The 26,009-nt window shown below is 41.8% G+C and overlaps 1 protein-coding gene across 24 annotated transcripts in view; it reads right to left on the bottom strand.

Moving 5' to 3' along the window:
* Nucleotides 1-26,009, bottom strand: part of FOXP1 (forkhead box P1) — a 627,865-nt gene that overhangs the window by 248,783 nt on the left and 353,073 nt on the right. Inside the window, exon 1 of one of the 24 annotated variants that reach the window (XM_061397375.1) lies at nt 1,546-1,892. The exons of the other annotated variants lie outside the window; for them this stretch is intronic. The gene's annotated coding sequence lies outside the window, so the exon portion shown is untranslated. Of the gene's footprint in view, nt 1-1,545; nt 1,893-26,009 lie in introns of those variants that run through there. 24 annotated transcript variants of the gene reach the window in all.

Here is a 26,009-nt window from a genome sequence, read left to right as displayed (position 1 = left end):
CTATAGATGCCTCAGTCTCGTGACTTGTCATAACCAAATCTTCTGGAACGCTGTACTCTTTATATTAAGAAGACATGAAGAAGGGTAGATGACAACATTCCAACCTCTAAAAAGTTACAGATCTCTAATTATATTTTTAGAGGTTCAGTGACCACTGGTCTTTTTTTCTGCTCTCTCCCAGTAGATGAGACTTTAGGTGCTGTAATCATAGCAACTGTGAGCAAAGTATAGAAGTAAGAAGCCGCTCCAGGAGACAGAAGTACAAAGGAGAATCCATACCCACTCCCTGGCATATTAATCCAGACAAGCTCAAATAATTAAACAGAGCAGAAAGGAGCCTTGCCAGTTCAGGACTAGGTTGTTTGCTTTGCCACAAGGAAGCCTCTGAAGCTTAAGGTATGATGGAGCCAGGTGTTCTGGGGAGCTTAATTAAAATGCATTTTCATAGAACAAAACAGATTTTAAGTTTGAGAACTAACAAAACCTACCCAACTTTAATCATTCGAACATTCAACTGCTGCATTCTCAGAAAGAGTCTAATGGAATAAAGTGACCGACAACCAGGTCAGAATATATATTTTTTTCATTTCTATATTTTATATAGCTGAATATACACAGAGTCGGATACCTAGCAGCAATTAATGACCAGCATGTTCGATGACACACTTCACGTATCTCCCATTTCGCCTGCAGCACCTAACCGCTCTGGTGGCCAAAGTGAACAGTAAGTTCATAGCAATCATGGCAGCTTTGTGAATGCAGGCCATCAGAGGTCTGTTGCTTGCACTTCTCTGTTGTGTGAAATGGACAATTATTTAATTTTATCCTTCAAAAACTCCACCTATGCATGTATAGCCTTCTCCTACCAAAGTTACTCTCACAGAGAGATTAGCAGGCTTTTGCTGACATAAAAGACCACCATTTCTTGAAGGTCATGACCCCCTCAGCCTCCACCCTCAACCCAGTGTGTGGTGTATCCTTATAATTTACAGCAAACGCTAGCAGGCCCTGCCCAGTGTTGAATCACAAGGCAAAGTCAGAAACAGCAACAAACAGTAATTTAAAAAACAAAAACAAAGATGATGTGAGCTGAGTTTTTCTATTGTTTGCAAAATAGGACAAAGGACAGGCTTCTGTTGTGGTTGCCAGACTCTAGATGTCCTAGAGTCACACAGACACACAGACACACAGACACACACACACACACACACATACACACACCCCCTCCAAGGACACCTCAAGCTGAATAGAGATATAAGGTCTGCTTTACTTAACAAGAAATCATATAAGCATAAATGCATTTTCAAGTGAGGCAGGTAAGTTTAACAGAGAATCAAAATACTAGCTTTTAAAAATATTACCACTGATATTAATTGTATGCTGTCCTCTCAGGATGTCTTTATAGTACAGGGAATTATTCAGAACATATTAAACTAAAAGTTAGTCTTCTTCTTTCAAACTTGTAGTATAGGCATCACAGAAGATCTATATGGAGCCCACAGGACAACACACAACACATAAAAATACAAAATTCAAGGACTGTACCTTTCAAACGTGACTGCCTTGTTCATAGCACTAGACTTTTTCTCCTAGACCTTCTAAGCCCTTGTTTGTTCCACAAAGAGTTTTCTAGTCATCTGATGTTCTATTACTGGCCTTTCAGGAGAGCTCTCTCCCTTCTGAAAAAAGCAAACAACTGCATAGATATCATTACACTAAGGAAATCTCTTAGAAAAACCAAACAACTCGCTAATCTCTCCAGCCCCTTCATCCAAGCAAAAGATAAGAAAAGCAAACCTAAGTCTGTTTCAACCACATTCCAGGGACAAGTTCCCCTTTTCTTTCTTTATCAAAATTCTAGCATGTAAGTTTTTTTTTTTTTAAATGCGTGTGTGTTTTTAAAAACAGACCTTGCAGGATAAACTGCTGCTCACACCCGCAAACAAAGCAATATTTGTTTAATAACGATTGCTACCATGGGTACAGTAAACAAGGGGCCCAGCATTTGTGTTTATGAACAAACACATCATCTTACAAGAGTAATTTAACATTAACCAGGTGGAATAATCAACAGATTTCATAGGTGACACCAGGGGCAGGACTAATGTAAACAGAGCTGGGGAGGAGAGAGGGGCCACTCTTTGGGAATCAAGGTCGAGGTAAATGCATTACAGAGTAAACAGCTGCAAAGAAGGCAAGATAAACAAACAGTCCTTCTTCTGACATTTAGAGAGGCAGAAAGGTTGTATGTTACATAGATCAGCTGCTGACCACCATGAAATCAAACCAGTTGGAGACCAGGCCTGCTTGTTTGCACAATGCCATGTTTGCTTATAAACAACAATTTGCAGTTACCAACCTCGCATTACTCATCATCATCTAAGCCAGAGTGAATCAAGTGAAATCTGGTTAACTCTTTACTGGTGACATTATTTAGCAATCAAAAAAAAAAAAAAAAAAGCCTGACCCCCTTTAAGAAAAACAGGCTCCCCTGCTTCCCTGCCTCAAATGAAAAACAAAACAAACAAAAAAAGAGTTCAGTCAATGTCCTTCTATTTCCTCGCTTATAGATAAAAAATAAAATAGCTACATGGTTTAAACTACTATAGGATGGATATGGTAAAAGCTTTAAAAGACTGTGATGTTTTCATGCTTGAGTAACCATGCATTCACTTCCTGGGCTCATCTTTTATCAATGAAATATATGAGTCAAACACCGACCTGGATCAGGAATGTTTTACCTAGAAGGAAAACCCTGATGTTACTTTCTCCCCGAGTTTCTTGTTCCAAGATATCCTTAAGCACACTGGGTCCACAAATAGATCTGTAGCATTCTTAACCACCCAGCAAAAATCAAACTTCAGCCCCTTAAAAGACATTGGTTGATGTTACATACAAGTATGCAAGAGTTCACTTTGTCAGCATATCAAAGAAACCTTAAATCCTGGAAGCCAAGAGTGAATAAGCTTAATCTGTCCGCTAACAAAGTATTACAAAGAAATGTTTTATGTTCAAAAATCTGTCTCATGTGTACTAACATGTTAAACAGCATGCTGTATATCAAAAGAAAGTTATCACACTGTATCGGAGATGCTATGTTTAAATAAACAATTTGCAATTATAACATGAATTTGGGAATCTATTTTACAGATACTTTAACATTAAACTACTTAATTTTGATACTTGTGAATAACATCTCTCCATTACTTAAAAGTTATAAAGCAACGACACACTGAAAGACAGTTTGGTAATTTATCTATATCTTACATGTAAAAAAGAAAGTGAAGTCGCTCAGTCATGTATGACTCTTTGTGACCCTATGGACTGTAGCCTACCAGGTTCCTCCTCGCCTAGGGTTTTCCAGGCAACAATACTGGAGTGGGTTGCCACTTCCTTCTCCAGGAGATCTTCCCGACTCAGGGATTGAACCCTGGTCTCCCGCATTGTAGGTAGACACTTTACCATCTGAGCCACCAGCGAAGTCCATATCTTAAGTACATATCTTACATGTACAATCAGTTAGTTAATTTTTAAAAACTCAGCATTATGTCAGTGCAAAGTACAGCAAAACAGCTGGATATCCAAAACAGAATTTGAAAATAAGAAAATGAAATTTAAAAAAACAACTAAAGACACACCTGAGAGGATTCTGGCAATTGCACTGATAACGATCAGTTACTCAAATTTCTACCTCTGTCTGAAAATCATAACAAAATTGTACTGGTCTTTCCTGGCCACCCCAATTCCTCATTCTCAATTCCACTATAAACCTCCTAACCTTCTCTAGAAGCTCTTGTTCCCAATTCCTACTTCAATAACCTATTCTTTGTTCTGTGATGCTTAAGTCACAAAGAAACAGAGGATTTTCTTTTGTGTTTTTGTTTTGTTGTACTGTGGTTTGCTTCCCAAGTCCATCTCTGCTGACTGTCTCCTTTTCCCAAACCAACATAGCCCCTAAGGCCTCAACAGTGTCAGGAGAAGAAATTTCCAAGGAGGGTTCCGTGCCATCTGAAGAGGGAATTTCTCAGGCTCATGAACCTGTTACCACCATACGGACACAGGGAAGGGACACGGAGACGTTTCCTTTGTCTGTCCTAGCAAGCCCTCTGGGGCTTAGGCCGTTCCACTGCCCTAGAGAAGGAAACTCAGCCTTGCTCAACTCTGATGATGTAAGTCTGGCGGCTGAAACAACTAACACAGAGACTCTTCCTCAAATGCTTTGGGAACAGAACGTTCTCAAATTCCATGCTCACTGCTCTGTGCATGAGGCTGAGATAACTAGGAGACAGAGATGCCCGATCCCGTGTCCCAGCAAAACTCAAGCGAGAAAAAATGAAGAAGTAAAAGCATAATATTGTGTTCTTCCATCCCTAGTTCCCCCCTTTAATGGAAAAAGCGGACTACTCATTATTCACACTTCTAATTTTGTCCAGGCCTTCTCTTGACCTTCATTTTTATTTCCTATTCCTGAATTTTGGAAGAACTAGACTATTGGTCAAGGATTATAAATAGCGTTTACAATTCTAAATGGTAATCCAAAGAGCTATAACTGTTTCCCTTGGTAAAGGACAACACCAAACACATAACCATCACCCAAATGGAGGGAGACGCCTTTGAATTCCAGGATGATTCTACTGATTTCTTAGCATGGCTAGGACGGATAACACGCATTTTTCTTCTATCCCAACTGTGGTGTTACAGTTATCCTAATGTACCTTCAGTTTTACCGGCATGTGTCTATTAGGTTGGTGCAAAGTAACTGCAGTTTTGCTCAGTTGAAATTTGCTACTTGACACTGGAATACATTCTTAAATAAATGTGGTTATACATAATTTTAATGTGTATTTCTCACTTTATGTTTTATGCTAATGACATTACTTGCTGTTCGTTTTATATTTATTTTAGATTAGGGAAATAATGTTAGACAAAAAAGCAAATTCAAGTGATTTTCTTATTCGAGTTCAAAGTGGGTCATAAAGCAGCAGACACAACTTGCAACATTAACAACACATTTGGCTCAGGAACTGCTAACAAACATCCAGTGCAGTGGTGGTTCAAGAAGTTTTGCAAAGGAGACGAGAGCCTTAGATGAGGAGCGCAGTGGCTGGCTATAGGAAGCTGACAAGGACCAGTGGAAAGAAATCATCAAAGCTGATCCTCTTACGACTACACAAGTTGCTGAAAAACTCAATGTCACCCACTCTATGGTCATTTGGCATTTGAAGCAAATTGGAAAGATGAAAAAGCTCAGTAAGTGGGTGCCTCATGAGCTGACTGAAAATCCAAAAAATCGTCATTTTGAAGAGTCATCTTCTCTTATTCTACTCAACAATGAACCATTTCTAAATCAGATTGTGATGTGCAACAAAAAGTGCTTATTTATGACAACTGGCAATGACCAGCTCAGTGGCTGGACAGAGAAGCACCAAAGCACTTCCCAGAGCCAAACTTGCAGCAAACAAAGGTCAGGGACACTGTCCGTTGTCTGCTGTCAGTCTGATCCACTATGGCTTTCTGAATCCCGGCGAAGCCATTACCTCTGAGAAATCTGCACAGCAAGCCGATGCGATGCACCAAAACCTGCAACGCCTGCAGCCAGCAGTGGTCAACAGAAAGGACCCGATTCTCTTCCGCAACACTGCCACATTTACTTGATATCTCGCCAGCTGATACCATTTTTTCAAGCATCTTGACAACTTTTTTTGCAGGGAAAACACTTCCACAACCAGCAGGAGGAAGAAGATGCTCTCCAAGAGTTCGTCGAATCCCAAACCACAGATTTTTCACTACAGGAATAAACAAACTTATTTCTCATTGGCAAAAATGTGCTTGATTGTAATGGTTCCTATTTTCATTAATCAATGGGTGTTTGAGTCTAGTGATAATGATTTAAAATCCATGGTCCAAAACCATAATTATGTTTGCACTGACTTAATATTTACTTACTTTGTTCCCCAAAATCCCCAATTGCTTAGTTTCATTTACTAAAAAAATATTAATAAAGTAAAATAAATCAAAGAGGAAAAGACCACGCATTAAGAAGTCTTTCATGCCTTAACTTTCAACTATTTTTTACTTTTTAAAACATTTTATTGAAATACAGTTCATTTACAATGTTGTGTTAGCTTCAGGTATACAGCAAAGTGATTTAGATATATATTTATATAAACACCTTTTTTTCTCCTTTTGTATTCTCTTTCATTATAGGTTATTACAAGATAGAGTGTCCTGTGCTACACAGTATGCCCTTGCTGGTTATCTATTTTATATATGGTAGAGTATATATTTTAATCCCAAACTCCTAATCCTACAACTTGCTTGATATATTATTTTAAAAACTGAAAATAGTCCTGAGGAAGATACAGGGAGATCCAAGATTGGAAAGGACTGATTTATTCTTTCCACAACTTTTTCTCTGGGACAAAAAAATCTTACAAATCCTGAGATTTTCAGAGCAGTCATGCCATCTGAGTAGTCCCTTGGGCCGGTTTTCAAGCCTCAAGCACTCACTTCTGCATTTCCCTTCATGATTTTTGCAGGCTTTATCTACACCTCCAATGTCATTTTAAAATTTTATTCACTTTTGACAAACATAAATCTATTTCAAAGAAAACTTTATATCATTTGGTCAAATGGAAAAACCACTATGCGTTCCTCTGAAGGAGAGAAAGACTTTGTAATAAATGTAATACAACCCAACCGGTGTTATTAAATTCTAGCTAGATCCTGCTGTCCACAAAGGCTCTGAGTGGGAGCCATGTTCCTCCTTTGTTAAATAATGAGCTTACAATGGAAGGAGAGAGATTAAAGACATACTAGCACCAAATGGAGACTTTCTCCTTGCCTTTATCAGAAGGATTAAAACAGCCTGAAAATGGAATTGCTTCAACATCAAATCACAATAATGAGAATTGGTGAATGATTTATGAACCATCTAAAAACCCTCTTCCAACACACCAGGGTATGGGGTACAAGCTTATGTCTTGGGGAACCAAGCCAAAGGAGGCCTGAGAGATCTGTGCTGGGATCAGGCTACATCCTGGACTCCCAAGCACAGTATTCTTAAGGATGCACCTCATAAAGCACTTAGAGAACCTACTGTATAGACTTACGCTGCTAAAGACACAATCAACTGACTAGACTCTACTTTTGCCCCTAAAATGGATGGGACTCCTGGGCCCTGGGTCTGATGCTTGTAGAAGACAGCTTAAAAATTAAACTGGCAACTCCAACACAGCCTTCCTCCCAGACCTGCCTTTTCTGACATCATCAAAATACCAGTCCAACAGTCACTTAAGTAGAGTTGTCTTTCTTCAATGCAAGTTCAGAGTTTATTCATTACTAAGTAACTACTATATGATAAAAAGTATAAGCATATCATTCAAATGCTTTATTGGTCAAAAAGATGGATGCTTTTATTAGTCCAACCTTTTTTGTAATGGAGTGCCACTGATGACCCAGCATTAGCCTCATTCTCTGCTATTAATCACACTTCTAAGAGCCCATTTTGCCTTAAAATCTTAAGAAATTGCTATAATTTAAAGACATGGTGTCTACATAATGGGAAATGCCTCACAGATTGTATCATTTCACAAAATACAGTCTTTTTTTTATGGGAACAATGACCATGATGCTAAAGGATTACAAATCAGAATAATTTTTATATATAAAAGAAAAATACAAGCAGTCTTTTCTCTTTGTGGCTTTCCACATTTGTTCACTTTAATCACTGCCTTTGCAATGCTGATCAATCCAAAGGCATAGGCACAGAGTTTCCATAAATTAAGATCATATAACATTCCCAAACAAATGAAGAATAAAAATGAAAGGCAGAAAAGTCTAATGTAACTAGATAGACAAAACCATCATGTGCTTTACGAAAATTTCTTCAGTGGCAGACTCCTCATTCATTGTCTATAAATTCCTGTGCTGTGTCTATCCACGTGAAGAGAACTAAAGCAAGGTCTTCAATAAGTGACTTCAGGACAAACTACAGGTATCTGCCAATTTACTTTCAGTGTGATTTCGATAATATAATGATGCCCTTAACTTTTAAGTCCTCATCTCATTAAACCAGCCTTCCTGACCATCTAATATAGCTGAATATTTTAAAGGAAGGTGGAGCCGAAGAGTTTTTCAAAATACTGAACTCAAATACATCTTTTTCAAAGCGCCCCTTCAATTTTTACTACTATACAATTAGAATACAACATACACAGATCTTCAAATCCTGCATACCCCCCAAAAATGGTGACATTATGTTACATGATGAATGAAGGGTAGACTCCAATCAGGCACAATGATGATGAACAGCTCTGGTGTGAATAGCTGGGGAGAATAAAGAGTCAGTCTTAAGAACTCAGATACATCCTCTAGTCAGCAAGGGATGAACTGAGAAACTGTGAAAGAGCCATAGGCTGGTGACATAGGATAGGTGGAGCCAGGCATCAGACTGCTTGGTGGTAAGTAATCACAGCTCTGATTCAGGGGCCCCTTCTCATCTGTCAGTACAGGCTCAACCATCCTAATTTGTCCCCTGGTTTTCTTGCTTCTGGCTGCTGCTCCACCATGTGGTGTCAAATGACTAAGATAAGCAACCAGACCTTGAACCCTCCACTCTAACTAGTGAAAAAGGCCAACCTCTGTACCTATTTCTCAAGAGCTAGGAGGAAGTATCAAGCTAGGGAGGATATCAGGAAGAAACTGTCACACACACGCCAACAAGAAGGGCAGAGCTTAAGACGCCCACACTTGATAGAGCAGGCACCAAAGTGGGATCCATGATGGCAGCCTCCCTTCACACACTGCATACTGGGGCCACAAGACGGTTATGGAGTCAGTGGTGGGACCACCTGACGTCTGGAGACTCCAGATTCTCAACAGGAGTCAACTAAATATGCAAAGAAACTTATAAAGGGCATTGCTACTCCGGGGCATTTCCAAGGTCAATGTGAAGACTATGGGTATTGGACATCTTTAGAGCAGAAACACCACTGGATACTGAGTATAAGACTGTTAATAGAGGCAACAGGGCCCATTAGCAACATCGATATCTAAGACACATCAAAGAACACAGCCCATGGATAACCAAATGATGTGGCCAATATATTTATCCAAGAGCAGAGCCCCATGATACCTTCCTTAGGAGACCAGTACAGGTGCAAAGACTCTGTCTTGTGGCAAGGATTTTCAGACACAGAATCACATATGCCTCCATCAGATGAGAAAATTATCACTTCTAACACTGCAACTACCATGCAGACCTCTACTAGACAAAGCATGGTCTATGGACAGTAGCATGCATATTGCCTGAGAGCAAATGCACCTTCTCGGCTCATCTCAGACCCACTGAATGAGCATGTACACGTTGGTAAAGATCCCAGAGGTGATTCAGATTAAAGTCTGAGAAGCCATGTGTGGTGGAAAGAATTGTCTGCCATTGAACCAGACACACTTGACTTTGAATTTGATGCTGCCAATTGTAAGGTTTCAACAATATGCCCACCACTCTATCTGTGCATTTCCTCATCTCTAAAACCACATCACTCTGCATGTGGATCCACTCATCCTTCGAAAGAGTACTTATTTTGTACCTAATAAGTGTCAGGCTCTATTCTAAGTGTTGGGGTAACAATGGGAAACAAAAATGGATACAGATCCACTAACATGGAGGTGACTGTCTGATGGGGAAAACACACATTAATCAATAAATCATATAATAAGCTGTGAGTAGTGTTACAATGAAAAATGCAGAGGACTTTGAGAGCAAGCAAAGCCAATATATGTAAAGAGTCTAGTATGTAGTAGGTGCTCAATAAATCACAGGAATTACTAGTAGCCCATAAAACCCAGACGACACTATAAAATCCTCAAGTGCAGAATACTCTTATCCCCACCATAAAACGAGTCTGAAGCAGGACTGTGCTCTCAGCGAAAACGATTTTTAGAAACATTTCCTGCTTTCTTCTGGAGATGTAAGGACTAGAACATCAATAAAATCAACATTTCTTCAGATGACAGCTTAGAGAATGGCACTCCTTTTCTGGGTTACTGTTCAAAACTAGCTCTTGTTTACCAAGTTGTGGTTAAGAGGGAAAATGCAGAGCAGGGCAGAGGGCAACTGCACACCAGCCGTGTTCTAACCTACCTCTTTAAAGCTTTGACACCTCCGGAAAAAAAAAAAAAAACAACTGTAATTGCCATTAAGAAGCATTTCTCCTTGGTATACACGGTTTGTGGAAGTTAATAAAGTACATGCTAATAATTACAAATAGAATTAACAACTTGTACCTCATACTGCAGACGCAATGGTTAATCATTAGTGTACTTAGCATGTGGCTACACAGTGGCATGAACAGGGATTGAACAGGCATCAGAGACCCCATGATCAAATCCCCGCCACCGAGGACACCCATCCCAGCAGTGAGGCTACCTCATTCTTCCTTACTGAAGAGGAAGCTTTCATAACCTCACAACTGAGCGTGTTCAGCGTTACTTCAAATAGCACTCCAAGCCCACCACGGCTTCCTCGTGCTCATTTCCCATGAGTTCATGAGCTCTACATTACAAATTTAACAGGATAGCTCAACATGTTTGGTTTTGGCTCTTTACTCAAAAGTTGGCTTCCTTCCAACAAGTGCATATCTGTGATGAGAAATATCTGACTTCACTTATACCAGAAAGCCCCTGATGGAAGAGTTCACAACAGAAGAAGAGACCCTGGAATAATCAGGGATGTTGGGGCAGGGGCATTATGTAAAACGTGGTTTCTGTTAAGACTTCAAATCCAACAACAAATGAATGGATAAAGAAGATATGGTACATATATGTACAACGGAATATTACTCAGCCATAAAAAAGAACAATAGAAAAAAAAAAGAACAATAGAATGAGAAAAACTAGAGATCTCTTCAAGAAAATTAGAGATACCAAGGGAACATTTCACGCAAAGATGGGCTCAATAAAGGACAGAAATGGTAGGGATCTAACAGAAGCAGAAGATATTAAGAAGACATGGCAAGAATACACAGAAGAACTTTACAAAAAAGATCTTCATGACCAAGATAATCACGATGGTGTGATCACTCACCTAGAGCCAGACATCCTGGAATGTGAAGTCAAGTGGGCCTTAGGGAAGCATCACTACGAACAAAGCTAGTGGAGGTGATGGAATTTCAGATCATCTATTTCAAATCCTGAAAGATGATGATGTGAAAGTGCTGCACTCAGATCAGATCAGTCGCTCAGTCGTGTCTGACTCTTTGCGACCCCATGAATCGCAGCACGCCAGGCCTCCCTGTCCATCACCAACTCCCGGAGTTCACTCAGACTCATGTCCATCGAGTCAGTGATGCCATCTAGCCATCTCATCCTCTGTCGTTCCCTTCTCCTCTTGCCCCTAATCCCTCCCAGCATCAGAGTCTTTTCCAATGAGTCAACTCTTCGCATGAGATGGCCAAAGTACTGGAGTTTCAGCTTTACCATCATTCCTTCCAAAGAAATCCGAGGGCTGATCTCCTTCAGAATGGACTGGGTGGATCTCCTTGCAGTCCAAGGGACTCTCAAGAGTATTCCCCAACACCACAGTTCAAAAGCATCAATTTTTCAGCGCACAGCCTTCTTCACAGTCCAACTCTCACATCCATACATGACCACTGGAAAAACCATAGCCTTGACTAGACGGACCTTTGTTGGCAAAGTAATGTCTCTGCTTTTGAATATGCTATCTAGGTTGGTCATAACTTTCCTTCCAAGGAGTAAGCGTCTTTTAATTTCATGGCTGCAGTCACTATCTGCAGTGATTTTGGAGCCCAGAAAAATAAAGTCTGACGCTGTTTCCACTGTTTCCCCATCTATTTCCCATGAAGTGATGGGACCGGATGCCATGATCTTCGTTTTCTGAATGTTGAGCTTTAAGCCAACTTTTTCACTCTCCACTTTCACCTTCCAATATGCCAGCAAATTTGGAAAACTCAGCAGTGGCCACAGAACTGGAAAAGGTCACTTTTCATTCTAATCCCAAAGAAAGGCAATGCCAAAGAATGCTCAAACTACCGTACAATTGCACTCATCTCACAAGCTAGTAAAGCAATGCTTAAAATTCTCCAAGCCAGGCTTCAGCAATATGTGAACCGTGAACTTCCAGATGTTCAAGCTGGTTTTAGAAAAGGCAGAGGAACCAGAGATCAAATTGCCAACATCTGCTGGATCATAGAAAAAGCAAGAGAGTTCCAGAAAAACATCTATTTCTGCACTATTGACTATGCCAAAGCCTTTGACTGTGTGGATCACAATAAACTGTGGAAAATTCTGAAAGAGATGGGAATATCAGACCACCTGACCTGCCTCTTGAGAAACCTATATGCAGGTCAGGAAGCAACAGTTAGGACTGGACATGGAACAACAGACTGGGTCCAAATAGGAAAAAGAGTATGTCAAGGCTGCATATTGTCACCCTGCTTATTTAACTTATATGCAGAGTACATCATGAGAAATGCTGAGCTGGAGGAAGCACAAGCTGGAATCAAGATTGCCGGGAGAAATATCAGTAACCTTGGACATGCAGATGACACCACCCTTATGACAGAAAGTGAAGAGGAACTAAAGAGTCTCTTGATGAAAGTGAAAGAGGAGAGTGAAAAAGTTGGCTTAAAACTCAACATTCAGAAAACTAGGATCATGGAATCCAGTCTTATCACTTCATGGCAAATAGATGGGGAAACAGTGGAAACAGTGGCTGACTTTATTTTTCTCGGCTCCAAAATCACTGCAGATGGTGACTGCAGCCATGAAATTAAAAGATGCTTACTCCTTGGAAGGAAAGTTATGACCAACCTAGATAACATATTGAAAAGCAGAGACATTACTTTGCCAACAAAGGTCCCTAGTCAAGGCTATGGTTTTTCCAGTGGTCATGTATGGATGTGAGAATTGGACTGTGAAGAAACCTGAGTGCCGAAGAACTGATGCTTTTGAACTGTGGCGTTGGAGACGATTCGAGAGTCCCTTGGACTGCAAGGAGATCCACCCAGTCCATTCTAAAGGAGATCAGCCCTCGGATTTCTTTGGAAGGAATGATGCTGAAGCTGAAACTCCAGTACTTTGGCCACCTCATCCGAAGAGTTAACTCATTGGAAAAGACCCTGATGCTGGGAGGGATTGGGGGCAGGAGGAGAAGGGAACGACAGAGGATGAGTTGGCTGGATAGCATCACCGACGCAATGGACATGGGTTGCATTGAACTCTGGGAGTTGGTGATGGACAGGGAGGCCTGGTGTGCTGCGATTCATGGGGTCACAAAGAGTTGGACACAACTGAGCGACTGAACTGAACTGAAAAAAGAACAAAATAGGGTCATTTGTGGATGGACCTAGAGCCTGTCATACAGAGTGAAGAACATCAGAAAGAGAAGAAAATACTGTATATTAACGCATTTATGTGGAAACGAGAAAAATGGCAAAAATGAACGTATTTTCAGGGCAGGAATCGAGACACAGATGCAGAGAATGGCCGTGAGGACACAGCAGGGAGGGAGCGTGGGATAAACTGAGAGAGCTGCTGCTGCTGCTGCTAAGTCGTTTTAGTCATTTCCGACTCTGTGCGACCCCATAGATGGCAGCCCATCAGGATCCACCATCCCTGGGATTCTCCAGGCAAGAACACTGGAGCAGGTTGCCATTTCCTTCTCCAATGCGTGAAAGTGAAGTCGCTCAGTTGTGTCCGATTCTTAGCGACCCCATGGACTTCAGCCTACCAGGCTCCTCTGTCCATGGGATTTTCCAGGCAAGAGTACTGGAGTGGGGTGCCATTGCCTTCTCCAACTGAAAGAGCAGGATTGACATATGCACAGGACCACAGACAGCTAGTGGGGACCTGCTGTACAGCACAGGGAGCTCAGCTCAGTGATGATGAATGATTCAGAGGAGTGGAATGTGGTGGGGGGAGGGGTAGGGAAGGAGGTCCAAGAGGGAGGGGATATCTGTAGAGCTCATTCACTTCAATGTATAGCAGAAATGAACACAACATTGTAAACCAACTATACTCCAATAAAAATGTTTAAATAAATTAAAAAAAAAGAAAACAGATCTTACTGTACGGAAGCTTAGTGATAACATCATTAGCTCACGTTGGAACATTTATTTTGATTTTTATAAGTTGCTCATACAGTTAGATAGAATAGGATAGAGTCACTAATAACTTGGTAAGAAGTCAAAAATGGGTGGTTTCCATTTCTTACTGCCTGGAGTGAAATATATCTTCAGTGTAATTTCCCTTGGGTCTAACTATTAAAAATGCAAAGTATGAGGGAGAGGATACATCTGAAAAAATCAAAATGCCAAGGGAAAAGATTCTGCCTAACATTGTCATTCCACATCAATAGTTCTCAATATGGGATGATTTTTGTTCCCTGACCCCCACCTAGGGGACATCTGACAATGCCTGGGGACATTTTTGGTTGTCACAACTGGGAAGAAAAGGTGTTACTGGGAAACCAGGAATGAAGTTGCTAACATCCTACAATTCACAGAACAGCCCCTACCACAACTTATTTGGTCCCTCATGTCAGTATCATCTGACTGTCCTATGGAATCTGCACTACATCAAAGCAATGAACTCTTTTTTCCATAATAAATTTATAATATGCCTTCAAATGTTAATGACTTGTGATTTTTCTTTGGATTTCTATTTTATAAATACTAGTGAACGAAGCATCTATGATGGGTCAGGTTAGGCAAGACTCGGGTGATGCCTTGTAATTGGAATGCTATGTTTCACGAGGGTGAGAAAGATGGGCTGAAGGAGTGCACATTCACAAGCAAATAGGAGAGATGCCTGGAAAAGAAATGGTTGAGCCTGGAAGGGAAGACTGTAGGTGGAATCTTCACTGAGCTGGGAACAGGGAATGGCTGGAATAAGAGGAACATTTTATCAAGAGAAATCCAATGCAAGTATACAGGATGCCGCTAAATGTGAGGAGACCAGGGGGCAAATTAGGAAGCTGGAGCCAGTACTGACAGATGCAGTTAAGAGTGGGATTAAGAAGAGGGCTGGAGGCTCCATCCCTCCCTCTTCCCCCTGACTCCTGTGCACCTGCTCCATCATGCCTCCCTCTTTTGCTATTACCTGCAAACTCTACCTCTCCTGACAAGTATGAAGGCCAAGCTAAAAACAAGCTTCCTCAGCCTCAAGTGTCTCCCTTGGCTCCCCCAAGGGCTCTCCCCATTTTCTGCCTGCTGATGAAGAGAGCTAACCTCTGGCCCCTCCTACCTCCTCCCTATAGGATCCCCAGCCCATGGCAAGCTGGCTTCTGCACAGCTCTTCTGCACCAAATATTCCTACCAGGCTGGCAAATGAGACTGGAGTTGCTAAATTCAATTGACAACTGTCAATACTTAACTCACTTGACCTCTTGTCAATGACACTGTGACACTGACATTCACACTGTCTTCCCTGCCCCCAAAATCTCTGGGGGAAAAAAAAAAATCTCTGTTCTCTGTTTCCAGGTTTCCCCCGCTCACAGTGGTTCTCTGCCTACAAAATCTGGGTGGCTCCTTCTCACTTTTTTCATGAGCCTAATTTCCTCTGCTCATTCTGAAATCTTTCATCTTGCCTAGAGTTCCATCCTCAGGACTCCAAAACTCTAAACCAGGCAGTGACAAGTTTTGGGTCTTTTTCCCCCTCTGAAAAGGTCCAGAGAATAAATATTTTCTATTTTGTAGGTTACACAGTCCCTGTCCCAACCATGCAGAGCTGTAGCTCCCTGGTGCCATAAATGCAACCAGGAACAGGACACTAACAAACAGACATGACTGAATGCCAACAAAACTTTATTTACAAAACAGGTGGCAGTAGGATTTGGTCCACAGAGATGTACTTTGCTGACTCTTGCTCAAAAGCACCATCCCTGGGAGACCTTATCCTCCCCATGGCTTCACTGCAGTCCTATCTCTGTCCTCTCAGCTCTGAACCATTTCCACCAACCAAAGTTATCTTTCCAGAGCTGCAGATCCCAACTCCTGCAACCTTCTGGACACTGCTGAACATTTCCTTCTGGACGTTCTAAAAGAAACTCAACTTTATGTCAAACTGAGCTCATCTATTTCTTCCTCTATCCAAACCCTAACTCAGGGATTTTAAAAAGGGGGCCACCTCCCAGGTCAAGAGTTATCTGACAGTTTTCTTTCTCTTTTATTTCCCCTTTTACCAATTTCCATCCACTCTACCTCCTATGCATTCATCCATTCATTTGTTGCTTAAAAAACATAAGCTTGTATTATTATTTACATCTTCTCACTTGATTTTTATGGCAACTCCCATTCTAATGGAAAGTGTGGACAGTTATTACTCATTTTACAGGTTAGTGCATCAAATTTTCAAAAAATAAAATGCCTGGGAAGGAGGGGAATTAGAGCTTGAGCCCTGCTTCCTATTTAAATAACATCTGCTTCTCCACACCCTTGCCTTGGAACACACCCCCCATCACTCTAGAACTCTGAAGGAGAATGGATACATCTTCCAGTCTGGCCGCATCACAGAACGTTCATCATGTCACCTCCTTTGTTTAGTGGCTCCTCCTTCAACGGCTCCCTAATGCCTCACGAGTGAAGTCACAAACCTTTAGGCTTTCTCTGCCCAGTGTGAAAGCCACTGGCTATATGAGATTATTGAACAAGTAAAATTTGACTACAGTGACTGCAGAGCTGAATTTTTTTATATATGTGAAACTTTAATGCAAAGTAGTTTAAATTTAAAAACTGATACTTGGTTTAGTGATTGGTTCAAATTTTCAGGTATGTGCTTAACAACTTAGGTATATGAATCTACCTTCTCAACTGTAAACTTTCATGAAATTTAAGTACAGATCAAGTATTTCTGATGAAATTTTAATATCCCAACTGAGATGATTTTTTCAGATTTAGTATGTAAGAAAGAAATGTAGACTGTGTTGTTCATAAATTTAAAATATTGAATCCAGTTTAGAATGATGATATTTTGAATTGGGTTAAATAAAACACCATTACAATATACACCCGATGCATTTTCCTTTTTAAATGTAGCTAATAGGAAATTTTACATTCCTCAGGGGGCTCTCATTTTATTTCTACTGACAGCACTGGGCTAGGCGCCCAGCCCTTCATGCTCTGTACCTGTTCTGTCCTCTCTCTCTCTCTCTCCTCCCTTCCTTCTCCATCTCCACTGTGACCATGGTCAACAACAGCAGCAAATGCCTCGACCTGCACACACACACTCCCTCTATCTCAATGTCTCTGCAGGGAATCTTCATGGAGCTAAGTCCTACAGAACCTCAAAACTGAGCTCAAGCTAAGAAACTTTTAGAGACCATCCCCATGACCAACGGAGTCTAGGATAGGCATTCACCCCCAGTGTCTTATGGAGTTGTATACTAAACTCTTCCAGAGCAATCATTACGTGGTGTTGTAATTTTCTGCATGTGTTACCGTAAGCATAGAATCATGTCTTATACTTAGCATAGTACCAGGCAATTTGATAAATAATTCAGTCTATCAGATAGATGAATGAATGAATGAGATAATATACAGTTAGAACCAAAGATCTGGGAGCTGTCTGATTATAAGAATTGAGTAAGTTTCTCTGATTTATAGCCCAAGTGATCAGGAGAACACTGATGTTCTTGTAAGAATAGCAAAGTAAGTAAAAGAGACTGTTCTCAGGAGAGAAGTGGAAGTGAAAACAAGAGCTGTGTGTGGGGAGTCATGAGTACCTAGGTGACACTTCAAAGGGAGTGGGGATGGGAGGGATCCTCCAAATAAACCACAGTCAATTCCTATATTAAGAAAACAGGAAGAGTGACATTCAGTTCAGTTCAGTCTCTCAGTCGTGTCCGACTCTTTGCGAACCCATGAATCGCAGCACGCCAGGCCTCCCTGTCCATCACCAACTCCCGGAGTTCACTCAGACTCACGTCCATCGAGTCAGTGATGCCATCCAGCCATCTCATCCTCTGTCATCCCCTTCTCCTCCTGCTCCCAATCCCTCCCAGCATCAGTCTTTTCCAATGAGTCAATTCTTCGCATGAGGTGGCCAAAGTATTGGAGTTTCAGCTTTAGCATCATTCCTTCCAAAGAACACCCAGGACTGATCTCCTTTAGAATGGACTGGTTGGATCTCCTTACTGTCCAAGGGACTCTCAAGAGTGACATTATCTGAGTACTAAGTTCTTGTCCCCACAACTAGTCTGTGGGATATGTATTAACCATCAAAGGTCATAGTGTTAATGTACATCCACACACATATATCAAGCAGGTAGACAAATTAATGAACAAGTTACCCAATTTCTGTCCACCACAGAGGGATAGTCAGAAGCAGAGCCCTAGAGTGACTTAGAAATCAGAAGGCAGTTTCAAGAAGGAAGGGTGGTTGGTGGTTTTAAGTAGTTTAGAGAAGTTGCATGTGATAAGCTGATGGAGAAGGCAAAAGGGGATTTCCCCACCCAACACCAAATATCTTCATCCTCTTGCCCTTTCCTCTTTCCCTTCTGAGACTAAGAGGCTGTTCACCTTCTACCTTCACTGTATTAAAAAAAAAAAAATTGTAGGAGGATAGTTGCTTTACACTGTTGTGTTATTTTCTTCTGTATAGCAAAGTAAAAACAAAACTACCATATGACCCAGAAATCCTACTCCTGGGCATATACCCGGAGAAATCCGTAATTCCAAAAGACACGCACCCCGGTGTTTACTGCAGCAGGATTTACAACAGCCAAGACATGGAAGCAACCTAAAAGTCCACTGAATGGATATAGAGGATGTGGTACATCTATACAATGGAATATTACTCAGAAAGAAAAAAAGGGGACAAAATAGTGCCATATGCAGAGATGTGGGTGGCCCTAGAGATGGACATACAAAGTGAAGTAAGTCAGAGAAAAACAAATACCATATAGCTTCAACTCAAATCCATGCCTTCCATCAACTGCCAACCCTCCAACATGACCTCCCATTGCTGGTCCCCTCATTTTAGTCTATAAATACATTCAAAGTGCTTACGCTGCCCTAAATAACCATTTCCCGATTCCTCTCTAGCTCCTCCTGTGTCCACTCTTCAGCCTCCTTCCCCTGCTCAGCTGAGTGTCTTGAAATGATGCTGTCTCCATGATGTTATCTCCTACTTGTAACTCTGCACTGTGGATTCTCAGTTCTCCAAGATGAGGACCGTAATCCCTATGCTCTGAAGCCACTGAGAATTCAGGACTTCACCCAGATCCAGGGCAGGAAGGCTGGGGCAGAACCTCAGAGGCAGCATTTACTACAGGCAGGTCGGGGGATGAGGAGATGGGTGGTGCCAGGACGCACTAAGAAACACTGCTAAACCCAAAAGACCAGAGGTTCTCTGTCACACTTGACACAGCCATTCTTTTTTTTTTTTTTTTTAAGAAAACTTAATTCGTTTATTTTGGTTGTGCTGTCTTTGCTGCTGCGCGGGTTCTCCTCTGTCTGTGGGGAGCAGGGGTTACTCTGTAGGTGGGTTCACGGGCTTCTCATTGCCATGGCTTCTTGTGAGCAGGGGCTCGAGAGCACAGCAGTTGTGGCACATGTAGCTGCTCTGCAGCATCTAGGATCTTCCTGGCCCAGGAATCGAATCCATGTCTCCAGCATTGGCAAGTGGATTCCTATCCACTGCCCCACCAGGGAAGTCCTCTAAGGCCAGTCTTTGAAACCTCTCCCATACCCTCCCTGAGACCACACTGCATCCCTTGGTTTGCTGCCTGACTCCGTAACCCTTCACCTCCTTGGTCTCTTTCTTTGAAGACTTTACTAGCTCCACTCACACATTCAGGACTGCTGTTCCTTAAGGCTCCCCCATACCTTCCACATATGCTTCACCCTCACTTACACAGTGGTAACTCCAGACTGGACCCCTAAAATCTATGTCTTTCCTTTACTGATTATTCACACCACTCAGAGTCCATCAGATGTCCTCAAGTTAATGTATCCAACACTGTATACTCTTTTCTCAAACCTGCTACTTCTCCTGATCAGGAAAACAGTACTGTTACCTTCTTTGACATTCAGCTGATTACTAAGGTGTGGTCACTTTTAGTCTTACATACCTGACCAACTTACCCTCATTTTTCTCACCATCACTATGGCCATCCAGCCCTCACTATCTCTCTCCTACAACATGCAAGGACCCTTCTGCTACTACCACAGCATCATTCAAAATAAAAGCCAGTCTGGTGAAGTCACTTCTTGCTTGCAAACCTCCTAAAGCTCCCCTGTGCTCAAAGGATAATCTTAATGCCTCTGCTCGGAATAACAGGGTCCTTGCGTTACTTCCCAGACTTCTCTCCTGCTGCCCTCCACCAGTAACCCACACTACTATAGGTTACTTGCTATTTTCCAAACATGCTTTGCTCTTTTGTTTTTCTACAGATGCTGTTCTCTCCCTCTCAGATGCCCCTTGCCTACTAGCTTAACTAACAAACTCCTATCAACGCTCTGAAATCCAGATCAAATGTTACCTTTAGATATTTACTTCATCTTAAGTGCTCCAGAAGTACTTCATTTTTATGTTGGCCAAAGGTCACATTTCTATATGATAAAGACTAAATCTCTCCTCCCACTAGACTAAGAGTGTCTATCACCACTTCACTATAGTCTCATAGCACTGGATACTGAACAATCGCTCAGCAAATGTTTGCTAGATGGATGGATGGGGTCATGGATAACGGAAGAATGTAGAGTCTAGGCATGAGCAATCAATTATACCACCTGAAGCATGTCAGCTGCTCAATAAACTGAGAATTCCTTTCTCTCTTGAAGACTAAGAAGGTGAACAAAGAGAAAAAAAGCTGAGGATTCTGAGTTGAGAAAAGGGAAATTTTTAAAAAGTCACTTGAGCATTGTTTTCACAGTAAAAGAGAAATTAAAACATCTACCGAGATCAAATTAAGGTATAGCAAAGGTTTACGTGTAGTCAGTAAGTTCCTGTAGAGACACTGTGGTAAACAAGAGGATTCTAAGACCACAAACACTTGGATTTTTGAGCCCAGGAGAGTTTGCTCGGTGGAGGCCAGAATGCAGAGCTGTGTACTCAGCATAGTTTTGAGAGAACCACCAGCAGTCTTCATTAGCTTAGGAAGAACAGTGGAGTCGATGGAGCTGCCAAGATCCAGGCAGAGGAGGAAGAAGGGATAAAGGAGAGACATGTAGAGAGGGAACCAGATACAGGATGGAGAAGTAAAGTACCATTAGTGCCACTGAGGGGAAGGCTAAGAACAAACAGAGGGTTTGGAGTATCAGCATAAAACACATATAGCAAAAAAGAGAGGTTTAGACAAGCTTCAGAAATCTTCCAGCAAGGGAGGGAGAGGATCCAGCACCTGGCATAGTGACACGTAGTTGTGCCCAGCAGAGTTCTGCTAAATAAATGAGTCACTGGCTGTGTGGGGCAGAGTCATCTCCTCACCCAGTGGTCCTCTGTGAGCTACAAGCATCTAATTTATCATCAAGCTCATCAGAAAACAGTCACAGGTGAACGGTGTATTCCAAGGACACCCCACAGACTGGCTGTTTTGACAAGGTTATATCTGACGTTATTTTAACATGATCACGTCGGCACTACGTTTAACAGGGATACTCTGCTATCAGAGTTCCCAGTCTGTAAGGACCTGGTCCATTATAGACAGTCAGTAAATATCACTTGATGAATGAATGGATAGCTAAGCGGATGAATGAATAACAGAATACATGTTACTTGTAATACATATAACGAACACAGGCTACCTTCCAAAATCATCACTTGATGTACACTGTTCACCCGTCAGCCTGAGCAAGTAACATGGAGTGGAGAGTTCAGGTCTCTTGTTTCTCAAAAACTCAGCAGATACAAGAGCCGCTAGCTGGCAAGTAGCAGCGTGCGAAGGAGCTCGATTCAGCTGCTTGCCATGTTATTCCAATACATTCCCACATAAATGCTAAGCTGTCAATCCCTTTTGCCTGGGCAGCCGTGGTTCAGAAATGGCTCAGTCTGATCAGCAATGAGCTCTCCATTTAATGCCTCTTACTTCCTAAACTACTAGGACAGCTCAATTATCTCAACAACTGGGAAGGAAACTGAGCTGATAAGAGAATTAATGCTTCTTCCCAAATCACATCATCTAGGATAATAAAAGCATGTTAAACAAATAACTCTTAAAAGAAATAGGAGGAAAACATTTTAACATAAAGCTCTAAGCTATACTGATGTTTATAAGCATTACAGGTTGGGGGGGTGGAGCTAAGTCATAATTGCTAATGCTACGGATTTGTTCCCTGTAGAATTCTCTGAGATAAACACAGATTTGCATATTTTGAAGATAGTTTGCCTGTTGCACATTCCTGTGAGTGTAAAGAGTTTTTCTTTACCAAGAATAATTAATTTTCACCCCTCACTTCCAAGTCTCTGTCCATTGACTTCCCTTTTCCAGCCTTTTGGGTTTTCTCCCCCAAATACCAGAGCTTGAGAAAACATTATGACCCAGGAGATTCTGAACAGAAATCCAATCACTGGGACTTTCTTGGCAGTTCAGCAGTTAAGATTCCAAGCTTCCAATGCAGGAGATGTGGGTTTGATCCCTGACCAGGGAACTAAGATCCCACATGCCATGTGGTACGGCCAAAATAAATAGAGTCCATAATATAATAAAAATATCCAAACATATCTCTGGAAAGGAATGAGGGGTGAGGGGATTTCTGAATCCCCTCAGAGTGAGGGGATTTTAATGCAGAATAAGAATGGATATTGGAAAGGGTGCCAACCACAGGGGCACCCTAACTTAAGCTTAAATTAGATTAAAAAAAATCATGTCTCAGACAATGAGGCAATATTTACTTTAAAGACAGTAGGTTCATAGAAAATGTTCACCTTCTAGAAACAAATGATGGCATTATAGATTAAAACTGAATTAATCCCATAGGTATGTATATATAATTCACTGTGCTATACAGCAGAAAGTAACTCAATATTGTAAATCAACTATACTCCAATAAGAAAAAATAAATGAATTCAAGATTAAAAAAAACAACAAAAACAAAAACTGGAAGCAGGGCGTAGAGACCAAACGTTTGACCCACTACTTGAATTTTTACAGTAACCTAACTTGACATATTCTGGGCCTGGTACTTTTTTGGCAGTCTGTGAAGATGGACTCCTCTGGGGAGGAGAAGTTGAAATTACATTGATTTCCATCTGCCCACTTACTCAACCTAATTCAACTATCTCTCGTTAGGAAACTGGGTGTCTCATTTTGCCTCACAAGGTCTGGACTGCTAACGATCTTGGGATCTTTCTGGTAGGCGAAGCTGGATTTGTCAAAGCACAGATGCTTGTCGGAAGTCTGATGGATGATGCTGAAACCTCAGGGCTGCCTTTCATATTTGGGCTTCCTCAGCAGGTCCAGGTGAACACTGGCGGGCCTCAGAGCCCAAACACACACTGCAGCCAACCTCTACCAGGCACAGGGAATGTCAGTGCCCACCTGGGGTTCCCTCTTCCTTCTGAGGCACGCTCTCTCTCTCCCATTCTCTCCCTCCTCCTTCAGTCTGGCCCACTCTCAGCCCCTGGGTGTACACTAAGTCAGTTGTCACCAGCCAGGAAGAGTGACGGTGCATGGATGCGCTGGTCAGACTGGGGTAAGAGCTGAAGCACGCAGGATGTCAGCCAGCAGCCAACAGTCCCCTCTGATGACAAGGCAGAGTCAGCAGGACGCGTCTGGTTTGGCTGTGGGTGGGGAGAGTCATTCTGGTCTTCGTGGTATCAGTGGTGCCGGGGCCCCCTGGACCACATGAGAAGGCTGGTGTGGTTCTAGGATGCAGCGGTTCGCACGGTCTGAGTCATCCCTCCAATGACGCATGGGCGGTTCCTGACCCACTGCAGTCCCCTCACTGCCGACCCAGGACCCTCTTCAAAGGCTGCCTTGACAACCACACAAGGAGCACGTTGTTGTCCCGTGAGCAGGCGGATTTCCCACTCTCGTGTTTCCCTGGAATCCCCTCATCACCTGGCTCAAAGAAGCAGAACGCAGACCTTGCTGGACCTGAGGACCCCAGAGCATGGAAAGTTACAGTATCTTCCTACTGGGAGCAAGAGAGCCCCCTGACAGAACAGAGATGTAAGCCCACCTTTACACAAACCGACTAGAAACATCCCACACCACCATCCAAAAAAACCCAAGAAGCATTAGTCAATTTGAATTATTCTAAGGTCCAGCTGAATCTAGAGCTTATCTAACGGTCTATTGAGTTCTCAGTAAGTCATGTGAAAGGAAGTCCTATGATAACATTTCCTGAGACTTCTAGACATTTGATTAAGGAGTTATAAATCTTAGAGTCTGACGTGTCACAAGCAAAGTGAGATTACACCCAGAGCTGTCAAGATTAGGTAAACTTGTCTTGTTCTCTTACAGGTCTTTCTCAGCCTTATACCACAGATTAAAGATTTTTTTTTACGATAAAAAAAAAATGGTTACCATCATGCTCAATGTTTAAAAAAAACCAGAGGTGGATAAAGCGATGCTTTTCAGTCTTCACATCCTGAAAAGTGTTTACCTGCTGGTCAATGGCAAGATTTTAATAAGGAATAAATAAAAAGAAAGGAGCTTGGCCTGCTGGGTTGGCCCCACACTGTCACCGAATTAACTGGTAACAGCTATTAAACCAGAGAGCTGGGCAACCCCCAATCTTCCAGGAACCGATTCCAAGAACGTGGTGGAATAAAATCAATACCTTTGGGGGTGGGAGGAAATCCAGAAACCTCTTTACAGGAGCCCCTGTCAAATTCTATTGCTAATTTTGAATTGACACATTATTCTAGGGATGACTGGCAGTTCCCATCAGCAAACCTGGGGAGACAGAGGTCTGAATCATCCACATCTCTGAAGGAGAGGATGTTCAGGGGGCTTTAAGTCGGGGGGATACTTCTGCAGCTTAGTGCAAGGAATCTGGTACGTAAGTGGAGAGGTGGAAATTTCTGACTCTCCATACATGCTGGAATTCCTGGGTTAAATAAAGACAAGCTATAAATCAACTTGCTTTTTTTTTTTTTTCCTACGGAGTTTTTACTCAGGTGTACTCTAAATGTGCATTAAACTGCAGCTCCATTAAGCAGTTACAATGGAGGTAAAGGGCGTGAGGCTAAATACCACAGGACCTTGTATAGATCTCATAGCTTTAATGGAATCAGGTTTTTAACAACTCTTTTTTCGTTAAATACAGTCAGTGTCAGGAAGATGCGTCCCACTCATAAAGCAGCGCAATGACAATGTACAGTGGCACTAACACAAGGACATAGTTCATCATGACATTTCCAGCAATTCCCAACTGATTAGGGTCATTATGTTGGAGGTCTGATTTATGTTGTCATTTCCTCTCACCGATCCTGCATCAATGAATCTTAATGAATTGGTAAATAAGGGTGAAGATTACACTCTATGACACTGAAACATTCCTCATTCTCAACACCCGAGATTTATGTAGCCAATTAGTGACTAACAGAGAAAATTGGCTGGCAGAAAAATAATATTCTTTATGGTACAAAATGGAAAAAGCTTTCTCGTTGAAGGGCAATGCCACAGCAAAAGTCCATAAAGTAGCTTGATATGTGGAAACACAAAAGATGTGCTTTGAGGGGGCTCCGTAGTCAAGTGCTTTTACTGTGGGGTTTGTTGTTGTTCTTGATGTCTCACTTATTAAAAGTTATTGGTTTAATAAGAGGACTTGCATTTTATAAAAGGGAAAATTTGGCCTTGGTGGGGGTGGACAAGGAGTTAGGTATACTCCTATATTACACAAGTGTTAATTCTTTGTATGTACTGGAATAATGGAGAAAATTAAGCAAAGATGGCTCCAGGATTCCCCCTCCACCCACCACCAATTTTAGCCATTAGGTCAGCTTCTCTGACATCATGCAGACATGTAGCCATAATCATTTGTACATAATCAAGGAGCACTAAAATCTTTCTTCTGATTAATTACTGGGAAGTATGATTA

This window comes from Bos javanicus, chromosome 22 (genome assembly GCF_032452875.1).
Source record: "Bos javanicus breed banteng chromosome 22, ARS-OSU_banteng_1.0, whole genome shotgun sequence".
In the NCBI taxonomy this organism is placed as follows: Eukaryota; Metazoa; Chordata; class Mammalia; order Artiodactyla; family Bovidae; genus Bos; species Bos javanicus.
This window is presented reverse-complemented; position numbering and strand designations above follow the sequence as displayed.